A 15,000-nucleotide genomic window follows, 5' to 3' on the forward strand; every position below is an offset into this window, starting at 1 on the left:
AGACACGTTCACTTATATATATATATATATATATATATATATATATATATATATATATATATATATATATATATATATATATATTTACTAAAAGATTGTTTTTTTTATACACGTATTTTCTTCACTCTCGCACTATCTTCCATATTTTTTTTATTTTTTTCTTGTATTATTTGCTCTTCTTGAAGCCTGAAGAATTGTAGAGTGGAATAATCAGTGTAGCTTAATCGCCATATACATTTTATAACCTACTAACTAGCTCTACCTACGTATTGAGCACTTTTCAAGGAAATACTTTAAGTTTACGCATAAATCTATACTTTCTTATATTAATTTTATGTGAGTAAATTAAGTAGTTATATATATATATATATATATATATATATATATATATATATATATATATATATATGACTCTCATTTGGGCGGTTATAATTATCCACATACAGTCATCCACATACAGTACTGTTTCGCTGTTTCACAAAGAAAGGCAATTACCTCAAGTCCGGATTGAAACCCGACCGTCTGTACGATAGTCAAGGCTCTTAATCATTACGCTATTGGCTGCTGAGCGAGTAGTGAGTTTAACGATGTTTTGACATCGTTCGAAATACCTCCGCTCGATTTGTTTACACAAAGAGCGTCGCTTATATGCTAATGGTAATTCGTTTTTCACTTCTCAATATGCTCAACTCAAGATGAGGAGCATTATAGTCATCCACATACAGTACTGTTTCGCTGTTTCACACACACAAACACACACACACACACACACACAAATATATATATATATATATATATATATATATATATATATATATATATATATATATATATATATATATACACACACACAAACACAACTATACGCAAATATATATTTATATATATTTAATGAGTATGTGTTTATATATATATACCGTTTGTGTATTTATCTATATATTTTTCAATTTTCTCATGTTTTTTTTCTGGGGATGGGGATAGGGTGTGTCTACCAGATACCAAACATTCGTGCACTATTTAAGAGACGCCATCCAACATATCTTTGTATGATATTTACTGTCCTTTTAAATACTATCATTGATGTCTTCCTTGCACTCGGTTCACTGGGTATATTCTTACGGTAGGTTTTATATTCTACGTATGTGTGTGTTTGTGCCCATATAAATGAATATATATATATATATATATATATATATATATATATATATACATATACATACATATATATATATATATATATAAATGAATATATATATATATACATACATATATATACATACATATATATATGTATATTTATATATATATATATATATATATATATATATATATATATATGAAGAAAACATACCTGGCGCGCGCTAATTTCCTACGTGCGCATGCGTACTCTTCTGAAGTTGAGTTGAAATCATAGAATCTCAATTGGTCGGCTCATGAAAAGAATAATAATAAAAATAGATAAGAAAAAGAAGAAAAACTTCGTTCCGAAGTCGAAGTGGGTGGGGACAGAAGTTTGGCGATGATGCCTGGGTGGGGTTGTGGTTGATGCTGCTGGTATGGGTCGTGAGAAAGAAGTTTCTACTTCGGCCCCCAAGATAAAAACAGTGGAGGTCTCGTTTCTTATTTTTCTTCTTTTTTTTTCTTTTGCGCAGCCAATCGCAGGGCTCAGCGGGAGACACAGACCTCTCGTCTTAACACTCACACTCACATGCACATAAACAAAAATAAAAATAAATAACAAAAACTTGCCGACAGGAACTGCTGTAAAATCTTTTTCGGTTCGAAAAAAAAAAAGAAGGAAAGAAAGAAAAGTAAAAAAAGGAAAGAAAGAAAAGTAAAAAAAGGAAAGAAAGAAAAGTAAAAAAAAAGAAGGAAATAAAGAAAAGTAAAAAAAAAAGAAGGAAAGAAAGAAAAGAAAAAAAGAAGGAAAAAAGTAAAAGTAAAAAAAAAAGACAGGTATTTTTTGTTTAAACTTCGTCTGCATTTCCTCACTGTCTGTGCGCATCTCATACTAAACACTTCGTCAGGTGAGTCCCATCCAATTTTATTCCTCGTTCCATTCTTCCTAACAACAACTTACTATCTTTTCATAATATTTTCACCTTCGTTCAATTATTAACAAAAGTTTAATATTGATTTCCTCCAATTATTAAACTTCGTCATAATTTGAGCTTCCTTATAATTTGAACTTCCTAACAAATTAAAATCTTATAAATTTGAACTTACCCATTTTACCGTTGTAAATATATTAATAAATAAAAAAAGGTATTTGAACCCTCTTTAAATTATTAGCTAAAGATTAATATTGATTTCCTCGAATTATTAAATTCAAACTTTGCACTTCCTTATAAATTGGAAGCTCAAAAATTTGAATTTATTCATTTTGCCGTTGTAAATGTATTTATAATCATGAAACAGTTTTGTTTTTTTAAACCTTCTTTAAATTATTAACAAATTTTAATATTGATTTCCCGGAATTATTAATCTAATAATTTGGCCTTCCTTATAAATTTATCTTCCTCAGAACTCAGAAGCTCATGAATTTGAATTTTTTTTCATTTTCTCCTCGCAAATATAGCTATAATCATGAAACAGTTTTGTAACCCCCCTTTCAAATATTAACAAAAATTTACTATTAACCATCTTAGAATTATTAAACTCAAAATCTGTACTTATAAAAATTAGACTTCCTCATAACTTAAAATTAAGTTGAACTTTATGCGTTCTGCTATTTTAGTTATTCAGGAAAAGCTGTTTCAATTCTTCTTCAAGTACTAACAAATGTTTATTGTTTACTTGCTCGAATTGTTACACTACCTCATAATTTTGAGCTTCCTTGTGAATTGGGCTTCCTCATAATTTAGACGTTTTACTGGTTTAAATATATTTCAGCATATGAACGTTTATTATTATTATTATTATTATTATTATTATTATTATTATTATTATTATTATTATCAAAATATTAATGTTTATTTCCTTAAATTATTAAGCTTCATTATATTTTGGGCTTTCTCATATTTTAGGCTCCTTAATAATTTGGGGCTTCCTCATATTTTGAGCTTTCTCACATTTTGAGCTTTCTCGTAATTTTGGCTTTTTCATATTTTAGCTTTTCTCATATTTTGAACTTTCTCGTGATTTGGACTTTCTCCTATTTTGAACTTTTTCCTAATTTGGTCTTTTTCATATTTTGGGCTTTTACATATTTTTGGGCTTTCTCATAATTTGGGCTTTCTCATAATTTGGGCTTTCTCGTAATTTGGGTTTTCTCATATTTTTGCCTTTCTCATATTTTGAGTTTTCTTATAATTTGGGCTGTTTCATATTTGGGGCTTTCTCGTATTTTGGGCTTTCTCGTGATTTGGGCTTTCTCATATTTTTGGCTTTCTCATGAAATGGACTTAATTTATTACACTATTTCACTGAATAATATTCTAGTGTTGTAAATATATCCCAGCCATGAAAATTTTTTGCTTTGTTTTTTTTTTTTTTTTTTTTTTTTTTTTATCCACATTCAACTTTTATTAAAAGTTTTATTTTGACTTACACGATGATTAAACTCCCTCATAATTTAGGCCTCCTTATGAATTTGACGTCCGCATAACTTAGATTCTTATAAATTGCACTTTATTTTACTGTTTTGAATACATTTGTAATTACTTTTATCCTCCCCAAATCTGTAATTAAAGAGAATAGAGTTGACAATTTAAAGTTCGCCGCCTCTAATAAAAACACACTTCAACTGGTGAGAAAAGTTTAATGTTAATTTCTTCGAATTAATCATCTTTCTCATAATTTGGTCTTCCTTATAAATTGAGCTTTCTCTATAACTTAGAATCACATAATTTGAGCTTCATTAAAGCTTAAAATCACATTAATTTGAGCTTCGTTATAACTTAGAATCACATTAATTTGAGCTTCATTAAAGCTTAGAATCACATTAATTTGAGCTTTATTTATTAACCTTTTCATTTATTTTTTTATTGATGAATAATTTTTTACCGTTGTAAATGTAAAAGTGTGTTGTTTTAGAGGCGGCGAACTTTAAATGAAAATAAATCAAAGAAAAATATGTTTAATACATAAATATGAGGTTTATTTCGAACATTATTTTTTTGGTATTCATAATTTACATACAATTTCGGGCGTACGGTTTCCCCCTTCCCCTCCCCCCCCACACACATACACAGTTCGCTCGTACATGACGCAATCAAGAGGCTAAATTCTCATAAACTCTATGCATTAAATTAGGCAATAACGCGTCGAATGTTGTTCTCCAAGCGGTCTATTGTGTCTGGTTTATCAGCATAGACATGGGGCTTTACATATTCCCAAATAGAATAATCTAATGGGGTTAAATTACACGATCGAGGTGGCCAATTGACAGGTCTATTTTTGCGAAATTATTTGTTCATCAAATGTTTCTCTCTGCAAATTGATCGTATCGTATCTAAAACCATACGATAAATTGCCAATCCAAGCTGAACTCAATATGATCGATAGTTGCCAAATCTGTAACTTAAAGAGAATAGAGTTGTCAATTTAAAGTTCGCCGCCTCCAATACAACCACCCTGGGTTTGTGTTACGATACACATAGATTCGAAAAAGTGGTCAAAACAACAAATATATAAACAAATAAATGTTATTAAATGCAAGATAGGTTACTCTTCTACCTATCTGGAAAAGTTTTAGTGGTTTTACTTATTTAGAACGTGTAATCGGTCCGAAAATCATACAGTGCGTATCGATATATTTTAAAAAGAAAAATGGCGGCATACTCGCTGTTGAGCGCGTTAAATTTCGGAAAATGAGTTCAAACAAACAAATTATACAAAATACTGTTAAAAACCCACCGAATATATGTCCGCCTATGTCACGGTAATATATATTGAGTGAGTTTCTAACAGTATTTTGTATAATTTTTTTGTTTAAACTCATTTTCCCAAACTTACCGTGTTCAGCAGCGAGAATGCCGCCATTTGCAATTTTCCAATTCATCGGCAAACACTGTATGTTTTTCGAGCAAAAAAAACATGTTACATTAAATAGAAACACTAAAAAATTATCCAGTTAGGTAGAAATTTAACTTATATTGCCTTTGATAACATTTATTTGTTATATATATATATATATATATATATATATATATATATATATATATATAACTACTTAATTTAATCACATAAAGTTAATATACGAAAGTATAGATTTATGCGTAAACTTTAAGTATTTACTTCAAAAGTGCTCAATACGTAGGTAGAGCTAGTTAGTAATTTATAAAATGTATATGGCGATTAAGCTACACTGAATATTCGGCGTTTCATCCACTCTAGGATTCATCAGGCTTATGCGCATAATATATATATAGTTGTACAAATATATATATATATATATATATATATATATATATATATATATATATATATATATAGTAATTTATAAAATATATATGGCGATTACGCTGCACTGAATATTCGGCGTTTCATCCACTCTAGGATTCCTCAGGCTTATGCGCATAAGCCTGAGGAATCCTAGAGTGGATGAAATCCTAGATATATATATATTTGTACAACTATATATATATATATATATATATATATATATATATATATATATATATATATATATATATATATATACAACTTTTTTCAAATCTAATTTCAAATTTGCTTTACTAGTAAAGCAAACTGAACACCCTATATTTCTAGAGATCATATTAGTTCCGATTTGTGCTTCTACGCTTAAGGATGCATATGATATCATATACATACAGCGCTTTATTGAATCAAGGATTCTTTGCTGGATTAACAATAAAACACCATCACTCCAAGGATTTGAACATCTTCATAATTTGAACTTGTATATTGCAGTATTAGTACCGAATACACTATATAATTTACTAGTAGGGAGACGCACTGTTGCCCGGGGTTAAACAATGATCAATGAACGTTTCACGCTCTCATATTTTTATTGTCATCGAAAACAGTGAAAATCGCCCATTTTTCAATCAAATCGATTAATTCCCTACTCTAGTCGAGGACCCATGTCAGTTCACAAGGAGAAAGCTTCACGTGCCTCCCTGCAGGGATTTAGTCCACAATACATCGTAGTCTACATTACACTGTAGAGAACCTACTGTTGATTTTATAAAATCATTTTTTATATATATAATTATTTGTAATTAAACTTTGAAATGCAGACGTCAAGTATCATGGTTCGGTTGTGCTCTAAATAGAAACATCCATTTCGAACGTGCCCCTGTAATATCAAAGAACCTACTGTTATATGTGCCTGGCTTTACTGCTTTTGTGGTAATGATTGCCTTAGGTTAAGTTTAAAATGAAAAAGTCAAGTATTATGGCGCAATTGTGCTTTAAACAGAAACATTCAATTTTGAACGCGCCCCTATCACATCAAAGAACCTACTGTTGATTTTATATGTGGGGCCTTTCTGCTTTTATGGTAATAAGACTTCTCAAATGCACTTGTGAAGTTAAGCTGTGTAAAGTGTTAAATTTTGTCAAATCGACTGTTCTTTCTTTCATCGGATTATTTTGATTATCGATACTTATCGAAGACATTCCGATACAAAACCTTTCTAAGAACACTGTTAGACACATAAAGTCTCTTCGTATGGAATTTCATAAAAATCGCCCCGGCCTTTTTCGAGTTTGTGGGGAACTCCTCTCTCTCTCTCTCTCTCTCTCTCTCTCTCTCTCTCTCTCTCTCTCTCTCTCTCTCTCTCACACACACACACACGCACACACACACACACAAAGTTTCTTTTATATAATAGTAGAGACTTCTATTGTAAGAGAGTGTTGAAAATAAATATTCTAGAAAATTGAATAATCGTAGCTGTAACTTAGAATTTTTTTTTTTTCTTTTTACACAGTGATCACCACTTATCAAGGCCCGGAAGCCACTCAGGGATAAGGGTTATTGCAAGTACATTACGTTAGTGAGGAGATTTGCTGAAATGTTTACTTAGGGGGGCGGTTCATTAGGAATTTGTTAACATTGGACTTGAAGACATCCAAGTTGTAGTCCGGAGGGAAGCAGGCAGACGGAACAGAGTTCCACAGGCGTGCAGTTCTAACAAAGAAGCTTTGTTCATGGAATCTTCGTTTTGATTTAGGCACAGATATAGAGTGGGGGAAATTTTTCACAGTGGATTCAGCTAGACGGGTGTTTTTCGTGAAATGTATTAAACCTGTTCGGCATTTTTTTTTTTTTTTTAATTTTTAACAGCATGATATATATATATATATATATATATATATATATATATATATATATATATATATATATATATATATATATATATATATATCGTTTTTCCCCCTTCTAGTTGTAGAGGCAGATTTTCGGCGATTCCTCTCGCCTTTATCGACCAAGTATGAAATGCAATTATATAGAATTAGTACTAACAAATCAGTTAGTAAAACTGAAATTTGTGGGCAAGATATCATTTTTGACTCAATCTATTTGACGATCTATACGTCTTATATTTGTTTGTTTTTTGTTTTTTTTGTTTTTGCTTCTTTTTTTTTTTTTGTAACGTTGCTATTATTTAGATGTTTTACTTTATTATATAAATAATCATTCTATATGAAATACAGGCAGATCCGGCGTTGCTCGGATTTGAATGAGAGACATTATTATGTACTTTTTTTTTTTGTTATCCTTATAGAAACATAATAGTTTCTTTTGTTTTTACTAATCCCTCCCCCATTTCCGCCCTCTGATATAGTCGGAAGAATTTTAAAATGTTAGCAAACTTTCTAAATTAAATGTCTTATGTAATCACACTCCCATATTTCGATTATCATCGGAACTGGTCAAATCGCCAATTTTTCAATCAAATTGATTGATTGCCTGTTCCAGTTTGGGATCCATCACGATACACCTGGAGAAAGTTTCACATGCCACTCCGCAATGACTTAGTCCACAATACATTGTAGTCCACAATACATTGCACTGTAGAGAACCTACTTTGGATTATAAAATTATTTTTGTATATAATGACTTGAATTGAAGTTTAAAATTCGAAAGTCACGTATCATAGTTCAGTTGTGTTATAAACAGAAACATCCATTTCGAACGCGCCCCTGTCATGTAAAAGAACCTACTGTTAGTTTTATATACCTGGCTTTTATTCGTGTACGGTAATAATGACTTGAATTTAAGTTTAAAGTGAAAAAGTCAACTGTTATAGTTCAGTTGTGCTTTAAACAGAAACATTCATTTCGAACATATCCCTGTCATATCTAAAGACCTACTGTTGATTTTATATGCCGGGCCTTTCTGCTTGTGTAGTAATAAAACTTCTTAAATGCACTTGTGGTGTTTGAGGTTCGATCCTCATTGCTCACTTAAGCTAGGAGGGCACTTAGAGATTAGGGACCACTTGGCTTTTCCCGGATAATTTTATATATCTAATTTAAAAAGGGTTATATGTCTGTCTGTCTATCGATCTGTCTGTCGGTCTGTCTATCGATCTGTCTGTCGGTCTGTCTATCTCCATATTTTCAAACTGTATCTCCTCCGAAACTAAAAGTCGCATAGCGGCGCTAGAGGCCTCAAATTATTGGATTTTTTTTTTAACGGGCTGTTAATTTATCGGTCTTTAGCCGGCTAAAATTGTTTTTAAGGGTCAAAAATGGGTCAAAATTGAAAAAAAACCGTTAAACATTTTGTACATTCAAGGTAGTTTTTTTTTAATTTTAATTTTTAATCCTTTATGTGCATGTCACGTTGGTACAGTGGTAACGTCAGCGGCTTTGAATGTTCTGATTTCGGTTTCGATGCTAGCTCATGGCATCTAAATACTTTTTTTTCCTATATTTGAAATACCGACTCGATAATAATATATATGAAATCTGGACAAATTAAAATATAATATTTAAGCATATTTTACGCCCGGGCAAAGCCGGACTCTCCACCCCGCACCCGCTAGTATGATTTAAATTTCATAAAAAATAAAATATATTAAGGGAGTTACACCCTAATTGTCTCCACAAAGGTGTCCTTAGAGACTTGGGAACATTTACATTATGTTCCGAGTTAAATGAGAATTCACTTTTCGATCTTATGTAGATTCTCTAACCTTTCTTTTTATGTAGGAATTGAATGAGATCCACTATTTTTCTCACTATGCTTCTAGCACCATATTAATTTCTTTGTTTTTACTGCCACCCTTTACCGTTTCCTCTCCAAATATAGGCGGAAGAGGTTAAAATGTTAGAAACTATTAATTACATATTTAATTGCCATTAAAATTAGATATACATATTTGAAGTTTTAAAAGAGATATATCACTTTGGTTCTATTAATTTGGGCATCCTCAAAATTTGGATTTTCTCATAATTTTCATTTGTTTGCAATGGAACCATATTTGAACATATAGCCCCACTGCCTTGTGGGTTCCTTGGGAAAGACAAAGGGTAAAGGAGTAAAACTGACAAAAATCTAGTTTTGAGTCCCGATAGGCGGATGTTGAAGCATTGCAACAACTTTTCGGCAACTCCTGCAGTGGGGCTGACTCCGACTGTACTGACTTGCCTTTTTGTCGAACGTTCCATCGGACTTTCCATCAGACTTTGTCTGCTACGACGAAGGGGGAGGGGCGGTAACTGGGCAAACCTGAGTCTCTTTATCACCTGCCCAGAGATGTAACTCTCCGCTTCGACAGTATAGCCACAGTAGACGCTGCAGTGCATCAGATGCAGAAAGATATTGTCTCACGAGACAGAAGGTTGCTATCTTCATCATCAGCATCATCATCATCATCATAACCATCATTATCATCATCATCATTAACTGCTACTTTTTTATAGCATATCAATTATTATTTGATCGATTTGCACCGGAAGTCGTACATGTTTTGTCGATTTTTCTTGATTCGTACATATACTATGAATTTGAAGATTTTTTTATACGCACAAATCGTTGCCCATTTCGTAATTACCAAGCTAAATGTTGCTTAATCTTATTGTGATGAAAGCCGTACCTCTTCAATTGTTATTTTAAACAATTGTGCCTAAAGATATTTCTTTTATTACTGGAAAATTTGTCACCTCTTCAATTCTTGGTTGCTGTTTTTTTGTTTTGTTTTTTTTTTGTTTGTTTTTGTTTTGTTATTTTTTTGGATTAGTTATAAATATTGACGTTTCTTTTTTCATGCGGCGAGCAGCTTGTGCTAAGTGATTTGATCACGCATTGACCTATCCATTTCGTAGACGCATTAATTTCATCTGTTTATTGTGCCCCTGAATTTATTTTTTCTACATAGTCACCACCATTCTCAATGCACTTTTGCCGGCCTTTTTTGATGATTCGGTCGTAAAAGTCCGGAGAGCACCTTCGCGTTCACATCCCTGTCGCTACTTTGAAATCGACGGACCTATCTCCCAGCTGTGCTGACATCAACATCAACTGTATCGGCTTCGTAAACATCCAATTGGCGCCGATGAATGTTGATCGGTTCAATTTTTTCCTGCGTGAAGGAATTTAATGATGCATCTCTGCTTCTGATGCACGTTCATAACAGGGATTGCTTTCTTAGAATCTCAGACCGTCAACATTTGCAACAAAGAGATGAAATGTTCAAGTCATAAATGTATAAGTTCAACCATCATCACAATGCAAATTGCAATGCCTTCTGTTCAATCCAGGCGGAATAAGTAAATAGGAGGCATTACTTTTAGGACGTCCCTCATATATACATATATATATAGATACTAGCGGGGGTACCCGGCGTTGCCCGGGTGTTTGGAGGTGTGTGTGGTGTTAAATAAAAAAAAACCCGGGGTAGGATCGAACCCGAAGCCCTGAGGCGAAGTTTGAAAATAAATCGGCCAGTCAGAATGAATTAGTGAAAGATGTTTGAATTTATTTAAGTAAGAACCAAATTGACAGGTGCGCGCCCGGAAATCGTCGAGCATTACGACGAATACGACGACGACGACGACGACGTAGGTTTGTTTGTTATAAGCGAAGTAAAAAAAGAAAACCACGTTAAAACTTAAGCGGGAAAAAAAAACACAAAAAAAAACTAAAGTAAGGCAAACGAACGATGAAAACAGAAAAAATGAACACATGAAAAATGGCTTAAATAAGCCTGTTTCGATATTAAAATTTGAAAAATCGATGGGTACCCGGGTGTTTTGGGGTGTGTTATTGGGGGTGGATAAGCTAAGTAAAAAAAAAAAAAAACAGAAAAAAGAACGTTACGTTAAAAATGGCTTAAATAACACTGGTTCAATATTTAAATTTAAAAAATCGAAAAAAAAAGACATCTCACACCACGATTAGAACCCAAAACGTTTAGAAAATGAACCAACTCGCTAATCGACTGACTTAACGCGACGTACATGAACTTTGTTCAGTTTTTCAATTATTTAAAGTAAATCAGGCCATGTCGTCATCTGTCGAAAATTGTCGATTTCGGGGTGAAAAAAATGAACGTTTTTGGCCAATTTTTCGATATTTTTCGAGCGAAAGATGGGGCTTCGATATGATACCGAGTTTGTGAATTTTTGTCGTGTCTGTCGAAAGTTTTTAGCAGACACGCAAACATACACACATACATACATACATACATACATACATACATACATACATTTTCGCTTTTATATATATAGATTATTATTATTATTATTATTATTATTATTATTATTATTGGCTCACATGGAGCTTTCACACAAGTCAACAAACGATTTGATTGGAGACCTGTGGTATTCTCTGGAAGCTGAGTGACAACAAGTCTCCCCAGACGTCCAGACCTCTCCACCTCCTTTGATAGCATTTGCAAATGAATTTGCATCATCGCAACAGCCGCTTACCATTGATTTCTCGCTGGTAGTGGCCATTAGTTTATGCTGGAATTTGAGTGGCACTCAGCCTCTCCAAGGTCCCAGTTCTCTTTGCGCTTGTCCAGCCGAGGTCTGGTTGGCGCTCGCTCCTCGGTCTTTCAGTCCTTATTGACCCTTCTCGGCTCTTTGGTATCATTTTTTTTGGGGGGGCGGTGATAAAACAATGGGGGGAGTGCATGATGGGGGGTGTAGAACTTGTAAATATGCAGTTTCGGTGTTCTTCATTCCCTGTAACGCTTATTCGTTATATTGTCTTGTATTATTCTCCGCATTCAAGGGTTTTCCTTAATATTTCAGTCGTTTTCATTATTGTTAGTCGTTGTACTTTTGCAGTTATTCCTCTGATTCCAATTTCTGAAATTCTTTTTTCGAAGTTTTTCGGGATTGTTCCTAGTGCTCCTACTATTATCGGTACTATTTGGACTTTCTTCATCATCCAAATCCCTTTTAACTCTCTGGCTAGCTCTGTGTATTTGCTTCGTTTCTCCTTTTCTTTCATACTCACCTTGTGATCAGCTGGGACTGCAAAGTCCACGATTAGACAGGATTTTTCTGTCTTGTTGATTATTACGACATCTGGTCTTCTTGCTTGGCTGGGTTTGTCTGTCTGTATGTCCATGTCCCATAGGATTTTGTGGTTCTCGTTTTCGAGTGCTGTTGTAGGTTTATGCTTGCACCATTTGTCTGTACGCTCAAAATGCAGTCGTTTACACAATTCCCAGTGTACCACCCTCCCCACTTGGTCATGCCTGTTTTTGTATTCCTTTTGGGCAAGTTTGCTGCATTCGCTTACTATATGGTTTATCGTTTCGTCTCTCTGTCCACAGAGTCTGCATTTGCTGTTTTCTTGTGTTTTATCGATCCTTGCTTAGATATGGTTGGTTCTTATCGAGTTATCTTGTACTGCAGTTATTAGAGATCCAGTTTCTCGGTTTATATGTCCTTTTCGCATCCATGTCCAGGTGTTTTCGTTATTATCATCTTTTGTCATTCTTATGAATCTTCCGTTGAGTTGTTCCTCTTCCCACTTCTCTTTTCTTGTTTTGTCGTTTGTCTATCTGTTTTCTGTTTTGTTTTTTTCAGTGTCTCTCGCTGCCCTAATTATTCTTTCAGTGTTTTGCATTATGTATTTTTCTAGTTCTTTTGTCGTGTCCTTCACACAGTCTTCTATAGAGATCAGTCCCCTCCCACCGTCTTTCCTTTTCACGTAGAGTCTGTCAATATCGTCCTTTGGGTGTAGTGCACTATGCATGGTCATGAGTTTCCTGGTTTTCTGGTCGAGTTGTCTCAGTTCTTCTTTTGTCCACCCTATAAACGGCCCAGAGTATCTTACTAGTGATACTGCCCATGTATTAATACCTTTTATTAGGTTTCTACTATATAATTTAGTTTCCAGGAGTTTTCTTGTTCTCCTGAGGTATTCCTTTCCAACTTTCTCTTTCATTTCTGTTGCTCTGATGGTGTCCGCTTCCAGAATTCCCAAGTATTTATAGTCGTCTTGTTTCCCTGGTGCCCTCATTTCTGTTTGATTGAGTAATTCCATGCCTTCTGTCGTTTCCAGTTTTCCCTTTCTTATAACTAGTTGTGCGCACTTTTCCATTCCAAATTCCATTTGGATATCTTGGCTGAAGATTCTGGTAGTGTTAATTAGTGTCTCTAGCTCCTTTTCAGTCCTTGCAAAAGTTTCAGATCGTCCATGTACATCAGGCGGTTCATTTTTTCCTCTGTATTGGAGAACTTGTATCCGGCTTGGCACTTTCTCAGAATACTGTTCAAGGGCATCATGGCTATGATGAACAGCAGTGGTGATAGCGAGTCTCCTTGGAAGATGCCTCTTTGTATGTTAATTTCTGTTATGTGTTGTCCATCAGCTGTCAATTCCAGTCTCCATGTTTTCATTGGATTTTCTATTACGTTGGTGATCCTGCTTGGTATTTTATACATTTTTAGGCATTCTATTATTCATGCTTGGGGGATCCTGTCGTTACGCTTTTTTGTAGTCGATCCATGCCATGGCTAAATTCTTTCTCCTCCTTTTTACCTCCTTTAGGATCTTTTGATCTATATATAACAGGTCATGTGTTCCTCTTTTTCCTTTTTGGCATCCTTTCTGCTCCTCGGGGATCAGTCCACGGTTATTCAGGGAGTGGTAGATTTGTTCCCTCAGTTGTGCTGTCAGTATCTTCCACATAGTTGGTAAGCACGTGATTGGCCTATAGTTACTAGGGACGGTTCCTTTCTCCGTCTCTTTCTGTAGCAGTGTGGTTATTATTATTATTATTATTATTATTATTATTATTATTATTATTATTATTTGAGGATAAACATTTACATATGGTCGCTACAAATAGCCATTTGTTTCAATAAATGAGACTTTCTCAGGCGACCCGAAACCCCTGGATGCCACAAAGAAAATTGTTTCTTTGTGACATCCGGGGGTTCCGGGTCGCCTGATGAAGTCTCATTTACTTAAACAGATGGCTATTTGTAGCGACCATATGTAACTGTTTACTCTCAAAAAATTAATAAATTAGTTTGCTATTTTTATTGAGCACTATTTAACAACCTTGTTGTCTTCATTAGTCTCGACTTTTGAACATCTCAAACCTGAACATATATATATATATATATATATATATATATATATATATATATATATATATATATATAGTGGATTGTCTAATGTCTGCGCCGAATTAAGCGTTTTACCTTCATTCTCGTGACAATTTTTTGATATCCCGAGTATAAAGGCTTAGTAAATGGAGATAAATGTGGCTTCGTGAATTGTATTCCTACACTGATGATTGCGTAAGCGTAAAACACTCGTATATTTAGGTATATAAGAAAATAAACAATAATTATTATTCAAATATAATTATAATTAATACATACAGAAGCTGTTTTCCTCTCAGTTTGTTTGTTCATATACGTCATATATGACATTATTGCAACAACAACAAAAAAAAAACAATTTAAAAAGGATGAGACAAAAATGAAAGTAAACCTTTCCAGGCAACGCTGAGTACATTTTCTAATATATATATATATATATATATATATATATATATATATATATATATATATATATATATATACATATATATATATATATATATATAT

At 33.4% G+C, this 15,000-nt stretch overlaps 1 protein-coding gene across 1 annotated transcript in view; it reads left to right on the plus strand.

The window, feature by feature from the left end:
• The first annotated feature begins 1,353 nt into the window (after positions 1-1,353).
• LOC145266364 (uncharacterized) overlaps positions 1,354-15,000 on the plus strand; it is a 113,932-nt gene continuing 100,285 nt past the window's right edge. The window contains exon 1 of the mRNA XM_080121986.1: positions 1,354-2,027. The gene's annotated coding sequence lies outside the window, so the exon portion shown is untranslated. The remainder of the gene's footprint in view (positions 2,028-15,000) is intronic.

The sequence above is a fragment of the Euprymna scolopes genome, chromosome 41 (genome assembly GCF_053919585.1).
Source record: "Euprymna scolopes isolate OS-2025 chromosome 41, ASM5391958v1, whole genome shotgun sequence".
Taxonomy (NCBI): Eukaryota; Metazoa; Mollusca; class Cephalopoda; order Sepiida; family Sepiolidae; genus Euprymna; species Euprymna scolopes.